Raw genomic sequence first — 11,459 nt, forward strand, 5'->3', positions numbered from 1 at the left:
TATGATTCAGTTTAAAATGCACTGCGTCTGTAAGGGCACATACCTATTTGTAGACTGACAACAGGGCTGTAATTATTGCTCAGGTAAGTAGGGGAAACTAAAGACGGGCTCTAAATGTAATGATTAGGGCCTGAGTCCATATAGCGCCTCTTTCTGGCTGGAGGGCTTTATCCCAGCGATTTATTGAAATAGCGCTCAAAGTACTTCTCAATATCTTAACATATTATCACTCAAACACCGTTGTGTGATAGACTAGCATAGCCCATTTTCTTCTTCTTCTATATTTGGGCTACTATCTATTTGTCTGACGTTGCTTGCCGTCATACTTAGTATGGATGAGCTGTTCACCACTCAATCTGACAACCGTTAGAGCAACGAGGACTACCCGTTGGAGATGCAACCAACGATTATAAAAGCACAACACTCATCAGCAACATTCTGCGTCAACCCGGCCGATCTGCTGAGACAAAAGGGCTTTTTTTTTTTTTTATGATGGGCTTTGTTACGATAGTAGCAACAAGCGTCTCCTCCATTTTCTACAGTGACGTCACCGGCGCCTTTCTGAAAAGCGGAGAGATTTTCAACTAGAAGCGCTCGGAGTGGCCGCACAAAAAAAGGCAGAGTGCTGGGTGCTGCACTTTTTCTTTAGGCGGCCACATAGGCTTTGTTGAATACTGCATTCTGATTGGTCAATTAAGGCGTATGTTATTTCTGCATGACAGAGCGCTGCTATGCATTGCTATGAACGCAGTTCTGATCTCCGTGCACGGTGAGAGGACTCCACCCCCACAGAGGACTCTTCCTCCTGTGAGATTTAAAAAAAAAATATATATATATATATATATATATATATATATATATATATATATATATATATATATATACAAATATAAACACATATATCGGAATCCCCCAGCCACTTTCCCTGCAGTGTGGGGTAACGTTGAGCAGGGACCAAGTGACCGATTACCTCAGGAAAAGCCTCGTGTTTAATCTAATTAAGACTATCTGTGGTGTGAGGGAGCTCCATGGTCCTCTACATGGGAGAGTCCATTGTAATGAGAGGCTGATGTCCATTCAGCTGTAATCAGCCAACACAATGAGGCTGAATCATTCATGACGACCAACTTGAGAGGAATTTGTCGTGGTGCAGCTCCGACGCAAACAGAGACACAGATCTACGAGAGCAACACAATCACAAAAGGATGAAGGAGGACACGCGGCAATACGTTTTAAAGGACTAGATTGTTATTGTACTTTCGGGAAGAAAACTATAATTGGCAGTGCACAGGTAACCTGGACTCAAGCATGTGATTCATGAGGCACCAGTGCAAGCAGACGGGCATGTTTTTTCTGCTGCGTTTATCTCCACTGGGGAGGTTTGAATCACTTTCTGCATTTGCCGCTATAACAAATACCAAAAGATGTTTGAGAGAACGGCCTTTCATCCGTCTTCACACCAAACAGGACTTCAAACGCGCGACTCCAAACTAACATCCAAAAACTCCAGAATACGTCAGAACTTTAAACTGGGACGCAGATGCAGAAGGAGAGAGAAAATGTAGCCGTTATTATCGCTCACTGCACGAATGAATGCTCGCAGCTTATTCCATTGACTTTCTTGGAAACTATTCTGTCACATGTTGAGATTCTATTTGGAGCCATCTGCCATGGAAAACAGGACAGAATTTATTATTTATTACGCGGCATAATTGCAGGGCCGGGTGTATTACTGAGGTGGGAGAGATCACAGAAATCCCTATTTTGAAGAGGAACATACTTCTTTACCTCTCGTACTGACCACAGGTTTAGGGGGAGGTCTTCAATGCATGTCGACATCTTGCATTAAATATTGACTACATCTTGTACAGCATGTGCTTTATCCTGTACGTTTCTGTCCGACATAAAATTCCATAGAAACTGAATACCAACATGCTATTGAGTTTTTTCTAATATCACATTTAAAGTAATTCTAAAGGGCCGTTCACACAACACTACAATGGCACTACTGCGCTCTGAAACCCATTATTTCCAATGGCTTGTGCGGTTAATCATTTCCCATACGCCTGGCTCCTTCAAATTAAATTAAAGACCAAAAGAAAATACTATACAGAGCAGAAAACTAAATAGAAACGTAGAAAAGAACGACTTGTCTATTTGTAAGGGATTTAGCAGCCTCTCGCCAATTCACAGTGAATGCATCCAAACCTTTCACGTCTAAGAACAAGAGTTTGTTCTTGTGTTCTTTTTGTCATCTTGCACCTTGGCAATGACATGTTGCCTTGCAGATGTTTCATTTGTCTCTAAGAAGGACTTATCTTCAAATAGTGGGACTAGTTCCCTTGTCTTTGGTTCCACATGGGCAGAGCATGTGTGCAGCCTATTGTAATGAATGCGCTTCCCTGTCCTCGTGTCTTACTCGATGAGCCCCTCTCCCACATTCACACCCACTAACCCCACGAGCAGCAACAACGCCAAGATGAAGGAAGTGCCAACATTTGCTGCGCTGCGACAGTTTCGGGTTGCGGAGCAGGTCAGATGTCACAACAGTGGAAAATCATTGTGATTGGATCTCCAAGCCAACAGCTGGCATGATATGGTTGAATGACAGAGGCTAAGGATAACCCCACCTTTCCACACCACAGCAGCTAAACCAGAGCTCAGCGTGCATACAAGGTGGTTTCACCAAAGGACCGGCGTCTTGCAAGTCACAAGTCTTCCTCTCTACCAAAGCTATTTACGGCTGCTATCGCACACACGCACACTGAACCCCCCCCCCCCCCCCAGCAAGAAGGTCGTGGCAAATGGGAACAAGCGGATCGGACAACAGTGGTGGGCATCTCAAAAAATATTCTCATATCTTTGTTTCCACGCTAAGGAAACCCTCTGGCAGTTTGTGCACCTCTACGTGCCAACAACTCGATGCAAGTCAAGGATAGCAATTCTAGGGATCCCTCTGCAACGGAGCCGCCTAATGCGAGGGGTGGTATTTTTAGCTTCCCCGAGACTACCCCCTCCCCCCACTGCTAGCCGTTGCTGAACTGGGTCAGGCCATGTAAATGTGGAGGGTACAAAGCAGAGACACCCAGTCCTCCTTGTGCTGCATGGCTCGCAGCTGAGAGCGCTGCTTCACCCCACAGACTGGAACCTCTACGCGGCTCTCAAACGCTGTCAGGCTGCCAATTCATACGAACACACAGCCAGAGGTGTCACCGTCAACATACTTTTCCTCTTCCGCTCTTCTTACTTCACGTATGGAGGGACACGTGATCTTAAACCATAATCTTCTGACTCAAATCTAAAAGGTGCAGCAATTATTTCGGGGATGGACAAACGTGTAGTCCCTGTATATAATTATTTATACTTTTGAAACAATAGCTTTATCTGATTTAGCTAAGAATATAAATTTTTTTAAAGTAATTTGTTTATAAATAAGTTATATTGTACATCCAGATTAATATTTCCTACATGCAACACTGAAGTGGTTTTATGCTACCGAATAAATCATTTTACTTTTGCTGTTTAACCTTTTTGCAAAGAAAAATGTCTTTTTCCCCAACAAATGCTGAACAGGAATATAAAGTGAATACCGGTGATATCTTGTCCCAGTTTTTCTCACATGGGACAATACAAAAAATGAAAGTTGCATCACAAAATCTATGCAAGTGAAGCAAATGCTAGCCTGAAACTGGTGCGGGATTTTCTCTCCTTCCATCATAACACGTACATTCTAGCGTTTTGGTCCCCAAAAATGCCCTAAAGTTTTCATTTGGACATTTGGACACATGGAGAATGACCGGCAGGTTGCTGCAGAGTGCAAATAGTTACATTGGCAAAACAAATCCATGCAAAGATAAACTCAAGATCTCATTCAATCCCTGCATGCTCTAGTGAGGTCACTGAGTTGTTCCCATTAAGTGTGTTCTTGTTAAACATGCACACAATATAAGCAAAAAAAATATATAGCCGGGTGTTTTATGTAAACCTCTTACTCATCATTTCAGCACTAAACTGTCACAAGCTTATAGTATGCCAGTGTTTCTTCACAACAACTTGTAATTATTGGGACAATGTCTGCGTAATTGGTGAGAGGTCATATGGCGCAAACAATTTACAAACAATTTTTTAAGTATCATTAATTAATTAATTAGATTTGTCCCAGCCTTTCAACATAAACCGTGACTGTGATAGTAATATTTCATTTTTCCTTTCGAGGAAAGAAAGGCAGGCGGGATGGTTTTATTTAGACGTTACAGAGACCATCATGTCCAAAGGATGGAAAATATTTCAAAATGAAGCATCTTTCATCGAGGCACTCTGAAGATGAGAGGCTCTGTGTGTTCTTTGTTGTGTGTTATTCTACATAGCAGCTCAGTGGCCTGAGGTCATGCCGCTCTGCCATTTGCTGCCACACTGTGTGACCTTGCTGTCCTTACCATTACAATTTCAGGATGCACTAGAGTTGAGCACAAAAGTCACTTTTTACCGAGACCCGTGGCAGCGAATGCAATTTGTAACGGCCAAGCATATGTGGTCGACACTATCGTCAACTAAAGAGGAAGTAAATTAAGTCTGAAAGTGAATGCTGGCTTGGGCTGGGTTGCTACACGGCACTTTTAAATTATTTTGGTGCATGCCAGCCAAAACTGTAAAATGTATTATTTACTCCTTTCATACTCGTGTTTGAAGACTGAATAACACAGGCTACCGTTGTCCCTCAGGAGGGGGTTCAATCCACCCATCCGTGCCGTCACTGACACAGAAACTGCATTCAGTGCGACTAAGCCAAACAATTGTGTGGGTGGACTCGTCTATAGATGGCGAGAGATGTGCTCTTAAGATAAGACAATCTGCAAAATCGTAAAAAAGGTCAGATAGAAATGTTTTTTTTGTTTCAATTTAGTGACACTGAAGTAACGTCACCAAGATCTTGACAGCATGTTGATTATTACTAAATAACTCGTAACATGGAAGACATTTTAAGAGACTTGATTGTTCACTCATTGACTCGACCAGTATGACATGGCAGCCATTGGCCTCTCTCCACTGGACCAGAGGCAGGGTGTCACAAAACTGCTACAATGACAGTTTGGATGTGTGGAGAAGATTACACTGAAACTATTTAGCTGTATTGGTTATGTTTTATATACCTAATGATGCTATTAAGTTTAATACTAGCCTCAATCTAATTCATTGCCATAACTAAGATAAATGTCTGAAAGGCTGACATGTAGCATAGTTAGACCTTCTAGCTGTCTTGATGACTAATTGATGATATTTAGCTGCGTGTGCCTTATGAATTATTTTAGCGTGCAGGGTCAGAGTTCATCTAATTAGTTTTACCTTCATTTTTTACAGCTAAGCATATTCATTTTTAGTCATACGTGTAGTACATGTGTCCTGCTTTGCATACTTGCATAAATAAGAAGTAGTGAATGAGTCAAAAGCTCCATGTAACCTAAACCCTCCGTTTGGAATAACCTTGGATTTACAATCCACACAGAGAAAGCAAGATAAGAAAAACTTCATCCTAAGTAAATAGTACCATAAATATGTTGCACTTTATTTAGCTTTCCATACTCAATGTCACCTTAGATTATTGACAGATCGTGGCTCATCTCTAAAATAATGTTTTATACTAAATATTACTTATTTTCTGGATGCCACGCTTGTAATTGACTGAAGTGCAGAGCGTGACAATGGGCATATCAAGCTGCTGTAAGGGCGACTCATCCGTGATGAGTTCGGGACCGACTTGACAGGCGAGAACTGCCTGGAAGAAAGTGTACTCAGTGCACTGCATTACGCAGTGACTCTCGCTATGTGACTACTAAAAACTCCCTCGCCACGAGAAGCAAACAGCACTTATTTTAACAGCGAGCTATGATTGTTAATTAGTAGGAATTACACACTCTCCAGCATGGCTAATTAACCTTGTGTGCACTTAATAGAGAATGAAAACCCAGAGTTTTTCTTGTAAGTCTAGAAATGCGAGAAGGGAAAACACAATCAAACTGAACCCCACAGGCGAGGAGGTCGATTGATCTTGCCTCTGAGATACTACCATTTGCCACAACTTATTTTTTAAAATAAGTGTTAAAAACTACTGACTCATATCCTTCAGGGTGAGCAGTACTTGAAGGATATGAAGGATAGTCTGCCATCATGAAAAAGCATGGTATAGCAAGGAATAAGAAAGGATATTTTTGGCATTCTTGAGTGACAGCAACAGTCTGAGTTCAAAGGGCTCAGACAGATAGTGGTTTGATTGAATCATTGAATCTCTGAATCTCTGTATCTAGACACTGCAACAAGGTATTTTGACTTTAATGCCTGGCCAGGTAAAAGCTTAGCTGACCTCATTATGCAATATGTCTATTATAACCATACTATCCTACAGTGACACCTTGTCTTGTTGAATCAGTCTTTTCCCTTAAACACTATTTGCAAACCACCGTGGGAGCTCAAGTCCTTACACAAACACAGGAAGACAACTGCTGGCGCTGCAGCAAAAACCTGGTGCTATTTAATTGGATAAGGAGTGATCCCTTCAACTAGACACCAACAAGGTGCTCAGTGGCTGCACTCCACATCAGCCTGGAAACGTGCAGGCGATGTTAGCGAGTGCGGAGCCACATTAAATTGTCCAATAAAAAGGTCGCGAGTGCGTTAATATAAAGTAATCAACTGACAATAGGTGGAAAGCTGAGGGGATATGCGTGGTGCATTCCGTTATAATGCATCCAACACCGAATGATAGTCAACGACTGGATGCGTAACTTTGACACCATGATATTTATTAAATTAAATATTTACTGTATCCTCTCTCTAGAGACAGCCGACACAATAACTTCAATGTGCTTACACGGGTGCCCCTCCGCGAGCTCCCCGAATTGTCCGCGTGAGCAAACGCAGGGCGTTAGAGTCCAATACTCTGTGTTTTACCACATTACCGTTATCTCACTGCCAGTAAAGAGGAATCCACGTAACGTTTAATAGACTCGATGACATCTCGCGTAACGCGCACCGCCGTAACTCGGGGATTTGAACGTTAGAATGAAATACAGGTAACCTTCGCGTGACGTTATACGAGTCCTCAATTTAAGCTGCTGTCGTTATTTCACATGCAGTCTCCAAATGATGAAAATGTCTAAACGTCCACGAGAGACTTGTAACGTGGAGTCCAACGCTTAAAAAAAAAAAAAAAAAAAAAAAAAAAAAAACCCACAGCGTTCCAGGTTAGCGCACAGCGTTAGCCAACTAGCTCCCAAGCGTTAGCTTATGCTGATTGAAAATAAGTGAAATGCACGAAGGCTACTTCTAAAAGCTTGACAAGTCGGAGAACTTCGCCCAGGGTAATGCATGAGTCAATGTTATCTAAGCACAATTTAAGGAAACCTGGTAGCATCCTGGCTGATTAGGCACCTGGGTTGGAAAAATAAGACGCCCAATGTCAGTATCTCTCCAAGATATAACGTTGGCTAACGATGTTAGCTTGGTTTAAAGCTAACTAACCCGGGCAGCTACCCACCGGTGGCTGGCCCTCGTTGGTGCTTGCACACGTAAATGAAGACTTAACCGGTCACGGTTTTCTATGCAACATCTGTAACACTTGGAAGCAGCCCTCGTCTTGCGGCATTTTGTCGCGCTAGCACAGAAATTACCAAAGAATACTCACTCCGTTCTCTGAAGAGCACCCCAGGTCCCTTTCTCTCTGTAACTCCCCCTCAGTCTCACCAGAGACTAGACTCTCTCCCCTGATCTGAGGTAAAATCCCGCCCACTGCGCTGTCACAACCACAGACGAAGTCTCCAGCCAGAACAGTCAAGATAGTTACACTCCCGTTTGAGCCCATGGAAAACCCATGTCTGCTGGACCGGAAACCACGTGACATGTGCGTAAAACTGCGTTATAAAGGTTTACTTATAACGGTTAAAAACCAAACTCATCTAAATGATCCTGATAATTACAGTAATTCATAAAAGTATATTTCATTATAGAACAGGTGCAGACCAAAATACCTGTTTTTATTCATAATTCAATAAAATAAAATGTGTTTCTCTCGTAACGCTATCATCCATTTTAACGTAAGCGTTACACACGAACATGAACGGGACACAACGTTAGACACAACAAGCTAAACAATAACATGGTCCAGTATTTGTAACGTAGAGTTTGACCAAGGCGGAAGTGGGTTGACGGGAACTATCTCGCCTCGCCTGGTTCCCTTCTGTCACAACACCGCCGGGGACATGTGATGCACGTCAAAAGGAGGATGGGTATGGACCACTGGTGTGGATTCCCATTGGCTTAGCCGGCATATCAGTCGCCTATGGAAACGGTTACGTCATGACCCCCCCCCCCCCCCCCCCCCATACTCCCCCTTTACTCCTGTGTCGATTTATAATAACAGGATTATTCAACAGTTCAACCCCATCATATGATGCAGCCTGTAAAAAGCACAAACCCGAAACCTCACTGCTGCATCGTTTTTGCAGTCTTAGGCTACACACGGCTCTTCCCTCGGCGCCTAATCAAACCTGACGTCATTATTTCCATTACGTAGCGCTTTTCTTCTTCTTCTTCTTCGGATTCAATGCCTCTATTCTTTGCGGTTCTTTAGTCCTGTTGAGAACGAGTCACACACTTGGCAATCAGCCTTCCTATAACCAACCGACAGTGAAATGCAATGAACTGAATTTCATTCCAATGTAAGCAGAGGTCACTCTTTCATTTTAACCATCCTCTTAGATAAGGTGCCAAGCACAATGAGCAGAAGTCAGTGAATTAAAAATACAAAGTTCAATATGTGCACGATACCAGTGACAGGCAGGTGAATAATACATCAGATATCTCTTTGCACGAACCACGTCAGGTAAAGACACTGCCTTGTGACAAATTACTTTATCTTAACTAGGTGGTGGACCCTACGTTGAAAAAGACACGAGTGGTGGTAGATGATAAACAGAAAACAACTTAGGTGGAGGTCACAGTGTAATATACTTGCTGTCTTGACATAATGGGATTTATCATTAACACAACAGTCTCAAGTGCACAGAAGCTTTTCTCTCCCCAGATTTGTAAACAGGGGAAAAGTTCATGTGTATGTGCGGAATTTAAATTTAGTTGGAAAATGTTGTTTCAGAACTTGTCGACTCGGGGGCAGAAAAAGAGATTTAGAAAGTAAGAGAAGAAGCAGGAAAAACTTAAATTATGTAAGTTGAATTGTGCAATTTTATGGTTAAGTCAAAAGTGGAAAGAGGAACAATCAGTCTAGATAGATAGATAGATAGATAGGTATATAGATAGATAGATAGATAGATAGATAGATAGATAGATAGATAGATAGATAGATAGATAGATAGATAGATAGATAGATAGATAGATAGATAGATAGATAGATAGATAGATGGATGGATAGATAGATGGATATTCAACCCTGGATTTTGTGGTAGCATTTAGTTGTGGTTAAAAAAATTAAAGTAACACCAGTGGAATTTTGACCAATGTTTGCAAAACCAACCATCAGTGAGATGATGCAGTCAGTTGAGTGTGGGTGTCACATATGCTTCCCCGCACCCTTCACACATTTTTCGCTGTCAGTCAATCTTCTGCTGTCAAACGTCAGACTAGAGCAAGCGCTTCAATGCTGATGCTTTTCTCGCACATCCAACAGTAACAGGCCTCAGCTGAGCTGGGACTAGCAAACAGGCGTTGCTCCGTGGACCTTCAAGCCCTGAAGTGCCGAAGTAGAGACGAGACCTATTTTTACGTCTGCCATTTTTTTTTTTACAGTTCCCTGTCGGTGGTTTTGGTGGCTTCCTGATTGGCAGCCTGCATTGCTTTGTGTTTAGCCAACCCCTGGGCAGATGTCCCTCTAACATGACAATGATGCCACCCATTTTTCTCTGTCTATCTTTGGCTGTTCATCAGTCTGTTTATCTTCCTTCTTACTTGTTCAGATACTGCTGAAGCGAGGGGACGCACCTAACAAGAATGTAATGGTAGGAATGTTAATATAGCTAGCCAAATAACAAATACATCTTGTGCTAGCTGAAGCCTTACATTTGATTTTTAGATATGAGAGTGACATCCATCTCTCCATTTAACTGTCGGTCAGAATACGAATAAGCACATTTCCCAAAATGTCAAGCTATTTCATTGAAATGCATGATATTTAAAGACAACGGTAAGTATGTAAAACATAAATAAATCAATCGATTAGAAGAGTTCATAAAACGTATGTGTATACAGTAAAAACAGCAGTTTTTAGATTTTTCCTGACAACATTTTCCTTCAACTGTCAGCGTCTGATGTGTATTCCGTATCTAAATATGACAGACAATAGACAGTATTCTGCTGTGTGTCATCAGAGACTGCTTGTTCAGTTCAAACCACTTAATCTCCGTTTCAATCCAGCTAAACACTTTGGGACCGCAGAAGTGATCAAGATGGTGAAGGCCCACACAAAGGACCTTTTAGCTGTATCCACACAACATTCTGTGGGCTGTCTGGTCTTTTGACTTGTTAATGGCGAGAATTAATTATCTACTTGTGGGGAAAGAAATTAAAAACAGAACATGTCTACAACAGAGGGTGGAGCAGAAATCTCAGGAAATGAAGCATTGCGTAAAAACATATTTCAAGTTAGTTTGAGAGAACAATCATTTCCCCAACAGCTGTTGTCTGAGTCTTGCTGTTGACTCAGTTTCTCATGGAAATTTGCCATATGCTCTGGAGCATCTTGTGAACTACTGTAAATGTCAAGTGTCATCAGCCTGTTTGCATGCTAATGTGTTGTTCCTGTTGTCTCCAGAATGCACTTGTGATGAGGCACGCCAAAACTTTCCCCAAAGGCGATATCGCCTTCAGGGTAACTTTTGTATTTATTAAAACACACTCAAAACAGAAACACTTAATTCATTTAGGTTGAAAGAGAGCACACGGTTTCACAGAGAAAGATGTTGCAGAGAACAAAAAGTGGGCAAAAGTGTACTCAAAATTGCTAGCCGTGGTTGTGTGTGTGTATGTGTGCATGTTCATCCCAACATAGAACTTTAATTACTGGGGTAGAGCTTTACACACTAAGAGACAAGATGACTTGACAAATAATTACAGGTTCAGTGGAAGAGTGTCTAGCAACTGGCAACGCGTGAGTGCGTCTGCTGTGAGAGAGGAACTTACTTGCAGACTCGGCGTCTTATCACAGTTTTAGATAGCACGCTGCTGTGAACTGATTAAGACGTTTGCACAAGTAGCTATGCACAATGGAAAAGCGAAGAAGTGAATGGAAACAATAAATCATGAGCCACAGAGAGATTATCAGTTATTTCCTCAACAGTTCCTTTAAATAAACATATGACTGCAGTGGAAATGCCTATGGTGCACTTGGAGATCATGTGCCTCTTGAGCCAGGGCAAGTGGAAAAATGCAAACGTGAAGATGTTTCAATACTCGAC

At 42.0% G+C, this 11,459-nt stretch overlaps 1 protein-coding gene across 2 annotated transcripts in view; it reads right to left on the bottom strand.

The window, feature by feature from the left end:
- The window catches only part of atp2b1a (ATPase plasma membrane Ca2+ transporting 1a), a 32,871-nt gene extending 25,118 nt beyond the window's left edge, over positions 1–7,753 (bottom strand). For both annotated transcript variants that reach the window (XM_079183978.1, XM_079183977.1), the window contains exon 1: positions 7,679–7,753. The gene's annotated coding sequence lies outside the window, so the exon portion shown is untranslated. The remainder of the gene's footprint in view (positions 1–7,678) is intronic.
- Between the last annotated feature and the right edge of the window lie 3,706 nt (positions 7,754–11,459).

Source organism: Pholis gunnellus (genome assembly GCF_910591455.1).
Source record: "Pholis gunnellus genome assembly, chromosome: 22".
Taxonomy (NCBI): Eukaryota; Metazoa; Chordata; class Actinopteri; order Perciformes; family Pholidae; genus Pholis; species Pholis gunnellus.